The sequence below is a fragment of the Bos indicus x Bos taurus genome, chromosome 8, assembly GCF_003369695.1.
Source record: "Bos indicus x Bos taurus breed Angus x Brahman F1 hybrid chromosome 8, Bos_hybrid_MaternalHap_v2.0, whole genome shotgun sequence".
NCBI lineage: Eukaryota > Metazoa > Chordata > Mammalia > Artiodactyla > Bovidae > Bos > Bos indicus x Bos taurus.
The window spans coordinates 41585988-41604848 of NC_040083.1; positions in this window are offsets into that span (position 1 = coordinate 41585988).

Here is an 18861-nt window from a genome sequence, read left to right on the forward strand (position 1 = left end):
CTTAATAATAAAACTAACTAGTTACATAGTAGTTACTATGTCTAGGAACTGTTCTAAGGCTTTGTTTATAGTACTCATCTAATCCTCACAACAATCCTTTGAGGTAGGTGTTACTTTTATCTCCGGATGAGCAGCTGTGGCACAGATTCAGCAACTTGCCCAATTTCATACCAGTGAGTGATTCAGTGTCAGGATTTGAACACAGGCAGTCTGGCTCCCAAGTTCATGCACTAAAGCATTATGCTTCCCTATCTGTTACAGCTGACAGCTACTGAAACCTTGACGGGTGGTGAGAGCTTTTACAACTCAATCATCACAGCCACTGTCTCAGGTAAGTACTGTTATCATGCTGCTGCTGCTGCTAAGTCACCTCAGTCGTGTCCGACTCTGTGCGACCCCAGAGACGGCAGCCCACCAGGCTCCCCCGTCCCTGGGATTCTCCAGGCAAGAGCACTGGAGTGGGTTGCCATTTCCTTCTCCAATGCGGGAAAGTGAAAAGTGAAAGGGAAGTCGCTCAGTCATGTCTGACTCTTTGGGACCCCATGGACTGCAGCCTACCAGGCTCCTCCACCCATGGGATTTTCCAGGCAAGCGTACTGGAGTGGGGTGCCATTGCCTTCTCTGACTGTTATCATAGTACATGGCATATTGAATCGCAGGACACACTTTTGTTCCTGAGTAAAAGCATTGGATTGATAGTGGCTTGGCTTAGTGGTTCATCTTACTATGCCCTTTGACTTCCCAGGAAGTTGTTCCTCTAGGTCAGGGGTCCCTAACTCCCAGGCCACTGGCTGGTTCTGGTCTGTGGCCTGTTAGGAGCTGGGCTGCACAGCAGGAAGTGAGTGCTTGAGTGCTTGCAGACAAGCGAGTGCTTGAGTGCTTTGCAGCAAGCAAAGCTTTATCTGCATTTACAGCCACTCCCTATCACTCACCGTGCCGCACCCCCCCCCCCCCGCCCCACCCCTGTGTTGTGTGGAAAAATTGTCTTCTATGAAAACAGTCCCTGGAGCCAAAAAGGTTGGGGATCACTGCTCTAGGACATCGGGATTTGCCCCAAGATTGGAGCTAGACGGAGACATATGGCATGTCTCTTCATTTATTCGTTCAACAATATGGCATGATTTGGGGGAAGGCATGTGGTTGCAGTTTGAATTTAGTCAAGATAGCATTCATATCTGTGTTGAGTATGAGACAGTCTGAAAGAGCAAGGGCTTGAGGAAGAGAAAGACCTGGATTTAACCTTCCATTCCACTTACCAGCTAGGGTTTATTAAGCTCTCTGAGCCTTAGATTTTCCCCATCTGTGGAATGGGGACAATGATAGCAACTTCATGGTGGTGTGGTGAAAATTACGTAAGGTAGCACGTGTGAAGGGTCTGACCTAGTGCCTGGTATGTAATACTTGCTCTGCAAGAGTGAATTCCTTTCTTATTCCTCAAGGGTAGCAGAGTATCAAGGCCACAGATCACTACGGCCTTGTAGCAGCTAAAACCTAAAACCTAAAACCCAGTGAATAATCCACATATAAACAGTTGAGAACTGATTATGTATGAGTAGATATTTTTACTAATGTATCAAGAAAATGTCTGATAACTTGCTGTGTGCCAGGTATAATTCAAAATACATTGCATAGGTCTAATCTTTAAAATCTTCAACCAGCTCTGTAAGTTGTACTTGATTGTTATTATTCCAATTTTATGGGCAAAGAACTGAGGTGCAAAGAAGTAACCTGCCCTAGGTCACAAAGCTCATAAACAGCAGAGCTGGGGTTCGAACTCAAGCTTTCTGCTGCCGCAGTCTTCCTCACCATGCTGTTCTTCCTGTGGAACAGCTAGAAGACTAATGTCTTACTGAGAAAAGTCGAACTAGCAAATTCACATACTCAGTTTATGTTTGCAAGTCCATTTCTAATGCTGAGTTTTTCTTCAGAGTTTTTAAAAAAAATATTTGTTTGGCTGCATTGGTCTTAGCTGCAGCGTGTGGGATCTTTGATCTTCATTGCAGCCTGTGAGATCTTTTAGTAGCAGCATACAGGATCTAGTTCCCTGACCAGTGATCAAAACGGGCCCCCTGCATTGTGAGCACAGAATCTTAGCCACTGGACCCCCAGGGAAGTACCTTGATTTAGATTTTGACATCATCCTTTGTTATAGCCAATAGTGTATATTAAAGTTAATTGGAATCTTTACCATTGTGTGTGTTTCATAAAAGATCATCCACCCATCTATCAATTTATCCTTTCATTTATTCATTCAGCAATATTTGTTAGGCCTTTATCAAGGCAGGGCAGAGTTGAAATCAAAAGACCTGGTTCCAAAGTGGGTTTTCCATTTCCCAGCTGTGTAAACTTGTATAGGTCATATAACTACTTGAGCTTCAGCCTCTACAGGTTAACAAAGGAAATAGTACCTACTGCTCTGGTTTATTCTGATGATGAGATGAGATTGTATTGAAAGGGAATGTGATTTGGAAGCTGTAAAGTGCTGTACAAATGTTATTTGATACAACTATTCCACCAAGAGGAGCTGGTTCCACAAACCATTGCTTACTTAACCTTGCTTTGGGAATAGGAAGTGAATTTAATTGCTTGCTATCCCTTTTCTATTGCTAATCTTAGTCAGGGTCTGAGCGTAGCTGCAACAGAGCATAAAGAGAGAAGCTGGTGCCAGACTCCCACTTTGTCTGTGTATAAGCATTAGTATCTCTAAGGGAAAGTGATCGGTTTGCCAACTCAAAATGGAGTTGAGAGAGAAGAGGTGAATTGTACTAAGGGCCGGATGCTGTCCCTCTGCAGAAGACGTCTTCAGACTTCCCAGAGACATTTCAAACAGCGAAGAGCTCCAATTTATTGCAAAGGACACTTTTCTTCCAGAAAACTGTCCCATGTATCAGTGTCTGTTAAAACAGCCAGTTCCTGGAGTGATTGGTTGCATTAGAGTCAACTAATGATAGAGAAGTAAGAGCCTAGTAAATACCAATTCCTAGTTCCACTCTGCAAGGATGCTTATTCTTTAGATCTGACAGCAGACTTGAGAATCTGCACGTTCAAAAACTCCCAGGAAGATGCTAATTTCCAGCTGAATGTGAGAACCAGGGTCTGAAGATGAAGAGGAACAGGGCAAATGGAGATGAGTTTTGGGGACCAAGCTGAACGCTGAAATTCGTCTGTCTCAGGTCCTGTTCACCTCTGCAATCCGTTTTCTCCTCCCCCACCTAAAACTTGTTTTCGGAATAGTTTTCTGGACAATTGCAACACGCCAGTTTAAATCACTTTAGTCATTGCCTTCTTTGTCAGCCGTTTTATGAGAATATAGGTGAATGGTTTTAGGAGGTTATTTGCATTATCCTTTCAGCTCATACCCCTCAGCCACAGTTGTATGACTAATACTCAGTATCACTGTTTGGGTAATAAAATCTCCATGTTCTACTCCTCCACTTTCTTTATGCTGTGAATGGCATGGATGGCTGCGTCAGGGTGGGCCCAAGTGCAGGGTGAGTGCTCCTGCCCAGTTTGGAGAGAGAAAGACTGTAGATGCCAGAACAATTGAAGTGTCCTGTTCTCAAGAACTTCGGGCGTGGTGAGGCTCAAGAAAAGTCATTGGTTTAGAAATCACTTTTCTAAGAAGCTGCTGAAAGACCAGGCCACAGGCACACCTGGGGCTTGGGGATGAAAATAGGTTTGCTGGTGATTTGGCTGTTGCAGTTAAACAGAAAACAAAGGATGTCTCTGTGCTCCTATCTTGACAAATGACTTCTTGATCAATCAGATCTGTCCATTTGAATTCTGGTTTCCAACACAAACTGTGTGACCAAGTTGGAATACGTTGCTTAACCTCTCTGTCTTTTGTTTCCTCAACTGATAAAATGGTTTAACGATGCCCTAATTGCATGGTTGTTTTGAAGTTAAGATAAGACAAGGCCTGTGAGTGTGTACTACATAATAAAAGCTAGTTTCCATCCAATCTGGACCTGCTTCCGCCTTCTCAGTTTATACTGAAGTGTGAAGGGGAGGCTGCCGCAAGGTGAGTCAGTCCTGATAGGGAAGTCCGTTAAGCTGCGCCGATGTGTGTCAATGTCCTTTTGTACAGAAGTTAGGGTACAGGTCAGTGCATATAACCTCATAAAGTATGATGTGACAACACAGAGGAGAACTTGGTGATCTGCAGAAGGCACCAAAGGAGGGTGTCAAAATGTGCCTGTTGAAGTGGCCATGAGTTCAGGAGGAGGTCTTGGTGGTATCCCGCCCTGGTCTACCCCAGGATGTATTTCATACTGACCAGTCAGCTGTAAGAAGTTCTCATTAAAATGATGTGATATTGTCATGGGTGAATTCCCACTTGCAATGTCAGAGTCCAAAAGGCAAAGATCCCTGGTTAATATATTTGGAGCTAATCAGGCACGGAGCAGTCCTATTTTATGCTTGTGGCTGAAGATGCAACCAATGGCTAACATCCTGTCGTATGGAGGAAAACCATCTGGACAGGGGTTGACAATGCCTGGGCTCCAGATTTGACTTTCTTGCCTTGGAAGAGGGTCATCCAGATAAGAATAACTGATTGACCCAGAAGGGGCACCAGGAGTTTGGCGCTGAGCACTTGGACACAGGCTTGGTGCTCCTTGAAAAGAATAGAACTTTAGCAAAATGACTGAGGTTTCATACTCTTTAAACACTTTTCAAAGTTCTTTTTCTCAGCTACACCTCCCAACAGCGCTGTGAGGTCAGTTTTTGAAATCTCCGTTTGGCTGTGGAAGGGCCAGGCACTGGACCCTGGGCCGTCTTTTCCATCGTGAAACAGGTCCTGTAAGGAATAAGAGTGGGATTTGAATAGCTTTATGATGACACGAAGGCCAGTGGATCCAGGTGTACTGCTACCCTCCCAGTGACATAGATGCAGAGACCTTGCAACAAAGAATAGTGACAAAGAAAAGACAAATATCATTTTACTTATTTATTATTGCTTGGATTTTTCCTCCAAATCCCAATGCTGATTGGAACATGGGTCCTGAGCTCAAAATCTGAGGACCCTCTTTCTTCCCAGATCTGACTTTTGTGGATCATGCCAGACCAGCTGGTAGTATGGGAAAACAGAGAGAGAGAATGAGACCGGGAGACACTGATACCCAGGGCCCAGGCCTGGTCTTCCTAACGGTCAGCCCACTACTTTCGCTCCTTGGGTGGGAGGAAAGGAAGATGGCCAGAGCCATAGACCAGCGCGCCCTCACAGGGACCTGGCTGGGGGGTGGGATGGGAGTGGGGGTGGGGGGTGGGCAGGAGTCTTGGCCCTTCCACATGGAGTAGACAGAAGAGAGAGATGCACATTGAGAACTTGACCTTTGCACACACCCACCAGCAAACATGGCCCAGTTAGTATTCTGGACTCAGTCTAACTCACAGAAAGTTTTCTTCCTTTGGGAGAAATTGAGGGATTGTGGGAGAAGAGCAAGTCGAACCCTGGAGGCAAAGTCTTGTAGAGCTCTTCCGAATACCACGCTGTACAGCCTAGGTGCTGGTGTATGATGTGCGAAGTAGGGGAGTGGCAGGTAAGGACACTACAGAGAGGAGAGAACCAGGAGTGGAGGCCTACTGGATCACGTTAGAAAAGCCTGGACTCTATCCTGTAGGGTAATGCTACTTAGTGTTGTAGCCCATGGAGATGCAAGTTCTCTGGCCCTATCCCAGACCACTAAATCAGAATCTCAGGGCGGGGCCCAGGAGTCTGTGTTTTAATACTCCCTAGGTGACTTTTATGTTGGCTAAAGTGTGAGAACTATCAGTATAGTTCCTGAGAAGGGAATTGAAGAGTTTCTGGGTTGGGTGGCACAGCGTTGGTAGTCTGGGGGTGGTGACAGGGCCTGCATCTCCTTCATAGGATGAATTCCATCCCTTTAGCTCCTCAGCAGGGGTGTTTTCTCAGCAGCTGTGTGTTCTTTACCTGATAGGCCTGCCTGACTATAGCTGGTGGGCTGTGAAAATAATCTTCCTCAAGCAATCAAATGATCTTGCCCACATTCCTCGATTTGCAGAAAGTTCAGTCCATCTCTCTCTTTTGTGTATGTGCTTATTTGCTCAGTCATGTCCGACTCTTTTGAGACCCCATAGATTGTAGACCACCAGGCTCCTCTGTCCATGGGATTCTCCAGGCAAGAATACTGGAGTGGGGTAGCCATCCCCTCCCTTCTCCAGGGGATCTTCTCGACCCAGGGATCGAACCTGGGTTTCCTGAATTGTAGGTGGATTCTTTTCCATCTGAGCCACCAGGGAAGCCCCAGACATATCCACATGTTTACTGGTGACCAGAAAGCCAGCTTGCCTGTGTTGTCTTGTAGCCCTGGAACTAGTTGACCTCCCTGTGTCTGGTGGCCTCCCCTCATCATGGCCAGTCTTGGCCTCAGTGATATGGCTGGTGAGTCCCCTGACCCCAGGCATAGTGGTTTTCCAAGTTTGAGGGACTGTGATTTGTACCACATTCAGTTGAGGGGCTGCACCTGGGGTGACCTGGGCTGTCACAATTTCAGCCCTCTAGGTTCCCAGGAGGCCCAGCTGCTTCAGGGGGCATGGCTCATGATCAGGAGTTCACTGCTTAGAGTCACATTTCCCTTCCAATCTCTGCTTTCCTTTAATTCTAGAAGCTGTTTCTCTTCTTTCTCCCCAAGTGATGCCCATCAAAACTCACAGAAGAGGAGACATTTCTTGCAGAAGGAAAAAAAAAAAAACCTCTACCATCAGTTCAGTTCAGTTGCTCAGTCGTGTCCAACTCTTTGCGAGTCCATGAATCGCAGCACGCCAGGCCTCCCTGTCCATCACCAATTCACGGAGTTCACTCAGACTCACATCCTTCGAGTCGGTGATGCCATCCAGCCATCTCATCCTCTGTCGTCCCCTTCTCCTCCTGCCCCCAATCCCTCCCAGCATGAGTCTTCCAGTGAGTCAACTCTTTGCATGAGGTGGCCAAAGTATGGGAGTTTCAGCTTTAGCATCATTCCCTCCAAAGAAATCCCAGGGCTGATCTCCTTCAGAATGGACTGGTTGGATCTCCTTGCAGTCCAAGGGACTCTCAAGAGTCTTCTCCAACACCACAGTTCAAAAGCATCAATTCTTTGGCACTCAGCCTTCTTCACAGTCCAACTCTCACATCCATACGTGACCACTGGAAAACCATAGCCTAGACTAGACAGACCTTAGTTGGCAAAGTGATGTCTCTGCTTTTGAATATGCTATCTAGGTTGGTCATAACTTTCCTTCCAAGGAGTAAGCCTCTTTTAATTTCATGGCTGCAGTCACCATCTGTAGTGATCCTGGAGCCCAGAAAAATAAAGTCTGACACTGTTTCCACTGTTACCCCATCTATTTCCCATGAAGTGATGGGACAGGATGCCATGATCTTCATTTTCTGAATGTTGAGCTTTAAGCCAACTTTTTCACTCTCCACTTTCACTGTCATCAAGAGGCTTTTTAGTTCCTCTTCACTTTCTGCCATAAGGGTGGTGTCATCTGCATGTCTGAGGTTATTGATATTTCTCCCGGCAATCTTGATTCCAGCTTGTGTTTCTTCCAGTCCAGCATTTCTCATGATGTACTCTGCTGCTGCTGCTAAGTCGATTCAGTCATGTCCGACTCTGAGCGACTCCATAGACGGCAGCCCACCAGGCTCCCCCGTCCCTGGGATTCTCCAGGCAAGAACACTGGAGTGTGTTGCCATTTCCTTCTACAACGCATGAAAATGGAAAGTGAAAGGGAAGTCGCTCAGATGTTTTTCTGGAACTCTCTTGCTTTTTCCATGATCCAGCGGATGTTGGCAATTTGATCTCTGGTTCCTCTGACTTTTCTAAAACCATAGTGTATGCACTATAGATTTCCATACTTAGCATGTAAGCCTGTTTGAGTGAGTATCTGTTACTAGAGAAAAATGAGTCTTAGCCAGGAAGACTAGGTTTGCCATTGAGAAATCACTGCCAGTAGGACAGATGCTGGAGTAGAGGGCAAAGATCTGATGGGCAACACTTTTCCTCTCCAGGTGAGAAAGGAGAGGGGCCTGCAGTAGAGATGGAGGTAGGTGAATAGATCTGTAATACACATAGATGTTAACATTAGCAGAACATGGCAACCGTGATGAGGACGAGAGAGAGGGCTCAAGGATGCTCAAGGTTCCTGTGAGTATCTGAGTGAATGATGAAGCCTTTTTCAGAGACAGGGAACACAAGGGGAGGACTTGGAGGACCATGAACACTGCGGCCATCATATGGTAATGATCAAGGTCGATGGTGACCTCAGGATGTGAAAAAGTCGGTGACGCTTCCACTTGCCTCAGAACCAATTGAGAACTTTGTATCACCCTAGGTCTTCTCTGTTTTTTTCTCTCTCTCTGTACTCATGCCTCCTTCCTCTATGGTTTCTCCTTTTTCTTGCTTCTCTGTCTGATCCACCCTGTAATTCTTTCTTTTCTCTCTCTCTATTATTTCCCTTTATGTTTCCACTCAGCCTCATCTTCTTCACTTAACCAACCAGAATGGAAAATGAAAGTACTACGTACATCTAGAATTCGTAGATTTGGGGCACATCTTATGCGTCTTGCTTTTGTTTTAGAAGCAGTGTAGCGAATTACATAATTATAATGATCATTCCTATATAGACTCTTTGCCACCTTAAAAGTAAAAGGTGGATCCAGTTAATGTCTATTTTCTTTTTCAGACTTAGGTGTAATCCCCCACTGGGCCTTAAGTAACTTATACACTGTGAATCTGCTTCTTGTGCCTCTTACTGACATTACAGATAGCCCCCTAAACACCAATTTCCCATTGGCTCCAGTTGTTCAAGATAGTAAAACTGCACATAAAATGGAGCCTTAAATAAATAGCCTAAATCTGGAATGAAATCAAGTGAACCATAGAATTGCCTCATCAACAACAAATATTCTTTATATCCCCTGTGGATTAAGAGTCCCCAGTATATGGCTCAAGAACTGTCTTAGAACAGGACATCACATCCTTCTATTTTCCCCTTGTGGTTTATCTATTCAGTCCAATTAAGTTGGATAAACATATTTTTGGGGGCCATGCCACACAACCTTGTGGGACCTTAGTTCCCCAACCAGGCATCAAACCCAGGCCCTCAGCAGTGAAAGCACAGAGTCTTAACCACTGGACCATCAGAGAATCCCATGGACAAACAGTTATGAGACATCTATTAAGTGCTGGGAATTTGCAGATGGTCAACCAGCTCTAAATAGCAAACAGGCTTCTCATTTAGCCCACACCGTCCCCACCTCCTCTAGCTGAGCTCAAGCAGTTGAAATGCATGGGGATATTAGCATTGGACAAAGCAAAGAGCGTGACTACAGGGTGAGCATCACAGTGTGCTGCGTGGGGGCTAGGTGTATCGTGTATGTTAGAGTTCAGTCATCAGAGCGATATTCTAAGGCAGGTGTTAATAGCCCCATTTTACTCATGGGAAAACTGAGGCTTGGAAAAGTTAAATGAATTGCCGCAGAGTGGCGATCGCTGCTTCTTCTTTTGTCTTTCTTTTTTTAATTATGGAAAAATATGCATACGTACAATTGGCCATCTTCACCATTTTTAAGTGTGTAATTCAGTGGTATTTAGCGCATTCACAATGTTGTGCAACCATCCCCCTTATCCATCTCCAGAACGTTTTTTATCATTCCAAGCTGCAACTCTGTGCCCATTAAACAGTAGCTCCCCATCCCACCCCCCACCAGCCCTTGTAATATCTAGTCCACTTTCTAATCACTCTTGTTTCAAATGCTACTTGGCTGGCATCTGTAGCAGGCTGTAGAATGCAGTGCTTAAGGGTGTCGGGCTCTAACACCAGAGGCCTGCGTTCAAAACTTGCCTTCTTTGAGGTTATTACTTATTTCTGAAAATTTAGCACCTTATTTGCAGATTTTTATTTTTCTGTTTCAAGCAAAGGAAGCAAGGTTTCAGTGGTATTTTGAAGGTTAGGAAGAAAAGGTAACTTCATATGTAGGACATGAAGAGCTGTGTGTAGAATATGGAAGTTACAAGGACATACACGAGTTATGTTTACAAAGAAATAATGATGCGGCAGGGGGCTTCTTCACCTTGGGAAAGGATCCTGAAGTGTAGGTCGTGAGTCTGGTGCTATTTTAACACCAGGAAAAAACTGAAGCTGCAAACTTTCACACATACATGCAAAGAAACACAGAACTCCAGTATTATGTGTGTATAAACACACACGCAATCTATATGTGTGTATATGTAGGAGGACAAATTCATAGCTTAAAACTTTAGTACTCACTCTTCATTGATCCAAGGAGAAGGAATGTTCAGAATTGGGTGAAACAACTTAAAAATAGGATTTTGCTTGACTCAGTGTAAGGAGAACAGAACTTAATGCCAGCGTGCCCCCAAGCCCCTTTGAGTTGCCCTGAGAATTGCCGTGACCCAGCCTATCTTCAAAGTCATAGCTCTGCTGACTTGCAGACCAGCTGAGTAATGGAGAAGTGGTGCAGGGTAGGGAAATAGCAGCATCGTTTGCCAAATGCCTTGACCTGGGCCACTAAAACCTCACTAAACCTGTCATCTGCTAGAAGAAGCCTTGGAGAGAAACTGATCTGGGGGTGAAAGCTAAAGCCACTGCTTACCAGCCAAATGACCTTGGGCTAATAATTGTACCTTTCTGAACCAGTAAAATAAAATGCCGTGCATAAGGCAGAGATGAGGATTATGTGAAAGAATTTATGTCAACAGTACTTGGCCACTGCCTGGCACACAGAATATGGTCAAGAATTTTTATTTCCTTCTCTTAATGACAGTAATATTTACAGTTTTTTTTTTTAATGCATTCCATGTCAGAATTATCATACATTTTCTTCTTTACAACCTCCAGAGAATGCATTATTATACTTTTTGTTGGTGAGGAAATAATCTCAGAGACCCTCAATGACAGCCAGAGCTGGCAGATGATGGGACTACCGTTAAATGCAGGGCCCCCACCAGCCCACCTTCACATTTCTTCCCTCCCAAAGCCAAGTCTGGCCTTCATAGTAGGCACTAACCCATGAAGTCTTCCTGAAAGCAAGCTATTTCTTTCCTAGTAAGGGATCAGGAGAGAATACAGAAAAAAGAATTATTTAATGTCCTGACTTCACTCATCTTCTCGGGATAGGCAAGGTTATTGACTTTTAGTTCTCATTTCAGACTCTTGGCAGTTGTTTGCTCCTGCCAAGAAGGGCAGTATCACTAAATCAGTGCCTCCCTGTCAGTGGAGGGAGCCAGGAGGTGATGCTGAGCAGCTTCAGTGATGACATATATCATGGCTTTGCACCCCATCAGTGTCGAAACAGGGACAGGCCAGAAAGCTAATGGGGCAGGGAGTCGATTGTGGGGAGGCCTTGGAGACACAGAGCTTCTGTCAGGACCGTCTTATCCGCCAGGAACTTGCTGGCCTATTTCTATGTTGCTTATCCTGGTGTTTCTTTGAATTCAGCAGGGGTTGTGGAAAGAATCTGGGACTGAAGATTTGGGGACACTGAGTTCACCTTCAAAGTCTGGGGCCTCATCTTGAATGGAAGCAGTTTGGACTATAAGGTTTTAATGTTTTCTGGCTCAAAACTTTGATTATGTCACCTGTTCCCAATAGCCCTTGTCCTACTCTTTTGGTTGGTCTACTTTTTTAAAATTCTCCTTTAACCGTGGTCATTTCTGAAGATTCTGCCTTTGTTCCCAGGATCGTGTATTTTCTCACAGCTTTGGGGAGCTCGAGAACTTGAACTATCATATCACCTCATGCTGGGGTGTTGAAATGCCTCACAAGCTGTCCCCTGAATTTTCAGTCCTTTCCTGGGCTTGCCTGCCTTGATTGTGACACCTGGACTTTTCTCACTCAATCCTTTACTTAGTAATACCCAGTTATTCTCTATAGCTTAAGCTCAAGCCTTCTCGAGTTGAAGCGGAGACCTGCTTTTATCCATCTAATGTCTTTATATTAGAAAGAATATCTACTTAGAGTGAAAACTGAGGGCTGTTTCAATCAACTGAATTTATAATGGGTATAACTTTCAGGAATGGGATGAAATACTGCATGGATGGGGTCCACAGGAAGGCAAAAGTCAACCTGAAGGGATTTCAATAAAGGCAGGGAGTGAATTTACTTGTTGATCTAAGAAACCCAATATTGACGTGATTAAATTATAACGTCAGGAGCATTCTTGGGAAGGGGGTCTTTAGTTGATAGCAAGGAAAGTGTCACAGGCTCTATGTTGTTTACCTAAAGAAGGATTCATTTTTCAGAGGGACCCACAACCAAAAGTAATTCATTCTCTTACAAAGGATGTGACATGCTCTTCCCATACCAGCCAGGAGTTTGGTGATATTTCCAGGAGTGATATGTCCACAAAGAAAATGCTCTTTCTACAGTAGCTGCACAGCTCCTGAAACCAATGGGAAGCTCAGATTAGAGAAGCAGAGAGGCCCTGCATCACACAGCCAGCCTAGGCTTAATGGAGATCAAGAGGAAAGCAGCCAGCATCTTTTTTCCTGCAGATGATACTGAGAATTAAGAAAAGCCTGACTTTTATAGATCTCAGGTGATGCTTTCTCAGTGAAAGACATTGAGATGATATGTTGGCAGCATCTATGAACTCTTCTGATAAGCAATTAGAACAGAGAAAAGTGTTCTCAGCCACACAGCATGGTACCTTACGGAGGAAAGTGTTGGTGGGACCAGAAAACAATTAGTCCAAGGCACACTGGTTGTGCTCTAACTCCCTGCTTAGTGATGAGAGCCTCAACACGGCTCATGAACCCCCGGGTGTCCTTTTCCACTCAGTATGTTTAAGAATGAATCATAAATTGTCCACAGTTTCTGCTACAGCCATTGTCAGTAAAAGTCATTTTGTTACCTTCTTTAAGCCCAAAATTCGCTTTTTTTTCTTAATGTCATTGGATAGAAGTATTTGGAAGAGATGGACCCTGTTTGGTTTTCAGGGGATCAAGGAAGGTGATCAAAAGATCACTCTTTCCAGCTTCTTCCCTTCAGGGTACCACATCTCCTAGAGACAACTTTCATTTTACATGGTGACCCTCACTGTAAATATTTTAGCTGCCATGTGCTTTGTGTCTTCTCCAGAAGCTACTGTAGGTTTGTACTGTTAAGGGCTGAATTGTGTTTAGCCCTCCTGGTTGCTCAGAATGTGGCTGTATTTGGAGACAGGGTTTTTTAAAGATAATTAAAGTAAAATGAGGTTATCAGAGTGGATCCTAATCCAATACGACTGGTGTGCTTAGAAGGAGAGGAGATTAGGACACAGGCGTGCACAGAGGAAAGAGCATGCGAAGCTATAGGGAGGAAAACGCCGTGGACAAGGCAAGGAGAGAGAACTCTGAACGACCAACCCTGTCCACAATCTGCTCTCAGACTGCTAACCTCCAGAAGTGTGAGAAAATAATTTCTATTATTGAAGACACTGGTCTGTGGTCCTTTGCTGTGGCAGCCTTAGGAAATGAATACCCTCCCCTTCTGCCACCTCTGTCCATGATCCCGAGCGTGGGGGCCAAGACAGCTGTGTTTGTTAGACACACTAAAAAGGGGGGGACAGATGAGAGCTCTGTGGAGCCTGAGCATCTGCTTCTGTTTCCAAGTCCCCTTCCACCTTCTCCTCCTTCACCCCAGGATGAAGTCTCCACCTTCATTCCCCAGGATGAACTTCCCAGACAGTTGGCCCACCTCACACTTAAATGCCATGAATGACACCAGTGGCAGAAAGCGGGCTAGTCTGGCTACAGATTTGGCTCCCTTTTCAAGAAACCCACTTGAAAAAGATGGAAACTTCACAGCTACCCAGTCTGCACGGTATGGAAGCAAACTGACATCTCGACCCTTTGACAGTGGCCAACAGATGAAGTTTTATGAAAGCTCTCCTAGGGTTACACCAAAGCTGAACTCAGAGAAGGCAGGTATATGGGTGCCAAACAGTGGGGTTTGGGGCAGAGTTCTTTGCTGATCTCCTTGAACTCAGGTATAGATTTCAGAGGTCTTAGAGAAGAAAGGGGATAACATGCTTCCATCCTAGTATTTTTCTCAAGTGAGCTTTGAATAAACACTAGGTAGCAAGGAGCAATGAATTCAGCGGGGGTTTGCTTTTATTTTTTAGATTTTTTAAAAGTTATTTTTACTAATAATGAGAAAACAGAAAGAGAAATTAAGGAAACAATTCCATTCACCATTGCAACGGAAAGAATAAAATACTTAGGAATATATCTACCTAAAGAAACTAAAGACCTATATATAGAAAACTATAAAACACTGGTGAAAGAAATCAAAGAGGACACTAATAGATGGAGAAATATACCATGTTCATGGATTGGAAGAATCAATATAGTGAAAATGAGTATACTACCCAAAGCAATTTATAGATTCAATGCAATCCCTATCAAGCTACCAACAGTATTCTTCACAGAGCTAGAACAAATAATTTCACAATTTGTAGGGAAATACAAAAAACCTCAAATAGCCAAAGCGATCTTGAGAAAGAAAAATGGAATTGGAGGAATCAACCTACCTGACTTCAGGCTCTACTACAAAGCCACAGTCATTGAGACAGTATGGTACTGGCACAAAGACAGAAATATAGATCAATGGAACAAAATAGAAAGCCCAGAGATAAATCCACGCACATATGGACACCTTATCTTTGACAAAGGAGGCAAGAATATACAATGGATTAAAGACAATCTCTTTAACAAGTGGTGCTGGGAAATCTGGTCAACCACTTGTAAAAGAATGGAACTAGAACACTTTCTAACACCACATACAAAAATAAACTCAAAATGGATTAAAGATCTCAACGTAAGACCAGAAACTATAAAACTCCTAGAGGAGAACATAGGCAAAACACTCTCTGACATACATCACAGCAGGATCCTCTATGACCCACCTCCCAGAATATTGGAAATAAGAGCAAAAATAAACAAATGGGACCTAATTAAACTTAAAAGCTTCTGCACATCAAAGGAAACTATTAGCAAGGTGAAAAGACAGCCTTCAGAATGGGAGAAAATAATAGCAAATGAAGCAACTGACAAACAACTAATCTCAAAAATATACAAGCAACTCCTCCAGCTCAACTCCAGAAAAATAAATGACCCAATCAAAAAATGGGCCAAAGATCTAAATAGACATTTCTCCAAAGAAGACATACAGATGGCTAACAAACACATGAAAAGATGCTCAACATCACTCATTATCAGAGAAATGCAAATCAAAACCACTATGAGGTACCATTTCACACCAGTCAGAATGGCTGCAATCCAAAAGTCTACAAATAATAAATGCTGGAGAGGGTGTGGAGAAAAGGGAACCCTCTTACACTGTTGGTGGGAATGCAAACTAGTACAGCCACTATGGAGAACAGTGTGGAGATTCCTTAAAAAACTGGAAATAGAACTGCCTTATGATCCAGCAATCCCACTGCTGGGCATACACACTGAGGAAACCAGAAGGGAAAGAGACACGTGTACCCCAATGTTCATCGCAGCACTGTTTATAATAGCCAGGACATGGAAGCAACCTAGATGTCCATCAGCAGATGAATGGATAAGAAAGCAGTGGTACATATACACAATGGAGTATTACTCAGCCATTAAAAAGAATACATTTGAATCAGTTCTAATGAGGTGGATGAAACTGGAGCCTATTATACAGAGTGAAGTAAGCCAGAAGGAAAAACACCAATACAGTATACTAACGCATATATATGGAATTTAGAAAGATGGTAACAATAACCCTGTGTACGAGACAGCAAAAGAGACACTGACGTATAGAACAGTCTTATGGACTTTGTGGGAGAGGGAGAGGGTGGGAAGATTGGGGAGAATGGCATTGAAACATGTAAAATATCATGTATGAAACGAGATGCCAGTCCAGGTTCGATGCACGATACTGGATGCTTGGGGCTAGTGCACTGGGATGACCCAGAGGGATGGTATGGGGAGGGAGGAGGGAGGAGGGTTCAGGATGGGGAACACATGTATACCTGTGGTGGATTCATTTTGATATTTGGCAAAACTAATACAATTATGTAAAGTTTAAAAAAAAAAGTTATTTTTAATTGGGGGGTAATTGCTTTACAATGTTGTGTCGGTTTCTGCCGTACAGCAATGTGAGTCAGCCTTGAGTATACATATGTTCCCTTCCTCTTGAACCTCCCTCCCCTGCCCACATCTCACCCTCTAGGTTGTTCCAGAGCACTGCGTTGAGCTCCCTGTACTATACAGCGGGTCACTAGCTCCCTGTTTTACATATGGTGATGTGTATGTTTCAGGCTGCTTTCCCAATTCGCCCCACCCTCTTCTTCCGCCACTGTGTCAAGTCTGTTCTCTACATCTGTGTCTCTACTCGTGCATCTGTGTCTCTAACAGGTTCATCAGTACCATTTTCCTAGATTCCATCTATATGCGTTAATATATGATACTTGTTTTTCTCTTTCTGATGTACTTCACTCTGTATAACAGGCTCTACGTTCATTTACGTCAGTTCAACTGACTCACGTTCATCCCTTTTTATGACTGAGTAATATTCTATTGTATATATGCACCAATTCTTTATCCATTCGTCTGTCAACTGACATCTAGGTTGCTTCCATGTCCTGGCTATTCTAAACAGTGCTGCAATAAACATTGGCATACATGTGTCTTTTTCAATTACAGTTTTCTTGGGGTATATGCCCAGTAGTGGGATTGCTAGGTCATGTGGTAGTTTTATTCCTATTTTTTAAGGAATGTCCATACTATTCTTCAGAATGGCTGTATCAATTTATTTTCCCACCAACAATACAAGAGAGTTCTCTTTTTTCCACATCCTCTCTAGGAATTCAGTTTTTATACAATGGCAGGAACTTAGGCTAGGTTGCCAACTAAATTTTGATTGCTTGTCCTAAAGGTGCCCCCAACCAGGGAGTAAAGATGCAATTCCATTTGCCAGTGCCCCAAAGCCAGAGATGCCCAGGAACACACCTGCAGCTGAACCGGGTAGGGCTTTTTGGCTCATTGCATTGAGGGAGACTGCATGCCTGCAGGAACTGTGGCAGTCTTGGGAAGAAGATTCCAGAAGGTTTATATTACAGGATTGGAGCTAGTGTTAGGTGATTTGGGTAGGTGGGGGGAATTCAAGGAAGAAGGGACTGAGTGTTATCAGGAACTTGGGGCTTTTGTTTGACTGAGTACCTTAGTTTTTCTTTGGAACATGAGGAGGCCTGAAGCAGGGGTAGCTGTGATTGGAAGGAAGGCTCGCTGACAAGCTGAGGTGAGGGTAGTTGATTATTTTGGTGGCGTCTGCACCTCATTTCTGTCTACGCTCAGACGTGATTATTGAGTGGATCTATTTTTGTCTCACTTTATCACAGTGATAGAATGACTTTGTCTGACCTTGTCTTCTAGCCACACTCAGTTCTATTTGCTTCTGCCAGGCCTGCTGTCTGCCATCAGCGCCTGATTTTGTCTTTCTCACATTGTAGGGATAGAGGAGGCTCATCAGGAGGGCACCCCACTAGATGGGGAATGGAGCTTCAAAGAGGGACAAGATGTTCTCTTCAGACTTTGGCTTGAACCTGCTCAAACTCACAGGCTATTAAGGAAAATGAGACCTCTTTTATTCCATATAGCAAGAAGAGAATTTTAATCCCTCAAAAGTTTTAGGGCAAACCCCAACCCCAGGCAGTGTCAATCTGAAAGATTAATGTTAGCATATTGATCCTGGAGCCCTGCCCATGTCATCTGGTCTAGCTGCAAGGCCTGTGCTGTAGGTGAACTTGAGCATCTACAGATTAAAATTATGATTCTTCATGTTACTTGTTAAAAATATACCTTTCTTCTTTAAATGCATTTGAATCAGTTCTAATGAGGTGGATGAAGCTGGAGCCTATTATACAGAGTGAAGTAAGCCAGAAAGAAAAACACCAATACAGTATGCTGCTAAGTCACTTCAGTCGTGTCCGACCCTGTGCGACCCCATAGACGGCAGCCCACCAGGCTCCCCCGTCCCTGGGATTCTCCAGGCAAGAACACTGGAGTGGGTTGCCATTTCCTTCTCCAATGCATGAAAGTGAAAAGTGAAAGTGAAATTGCTCAGTCATGTCCGACTCTATGCGACCCCATGGACTGCAGCCTACCAGGCTCCTCCGTCCATGGGATTTTCCAGGCAAGAGTACCAGAGTGGGTTGCCATTGCCTTCTCCGCATTGTAGTATAGTAGCAAAGAAAAAAAGCATTCTAGGCAGATATGATTTGAAATCATGCCTTTGTCATTTCGTTAAAACCTCTATTATGAAATTCTGTGTACAGTGTGATTAAAACTTTTTAAATCTATATGGAAAGGATAGTAGGAATAAAAGGGATAACAGTAGAGTAATTAATAGGATTGGGTATTTTTCCTTCTCTGTTTTATAAACTTTCTACAACATAATATCAATAATTTTTTGAGTTAAGTAACAGTTAATGTAAAGTTCAGTTTTTTTTTTAAAGAAGAAAGTTATATTTTTAATTTATTTATTTTAACTGGAGGCTAATTACTTTATAATATTGTAGTGGTTTTTGCCATACATTGACATGAATCAGCCATGGGTGTATCATAATTTTCTAATCTCGATCCCTGGGTTGGGAAGATCCCCTGGAGCAGAAAATGGCAATCCGCTCCAGGATTCTTGCCTGGAAAATTCCATGGACAGAGGAGTCTGGCAGGCTACAGTCCATGGAGTCTCAGAGTCAGCCAAGGCTGAGCACTCACGCACTTTATAATGTACAGTTTTACCTTACATGTATACTTGTCTATGTAACTATAGATTTTTAAAGTTTTTCTTTTTTAAAAAAAAGTGAGATATAATTGACAT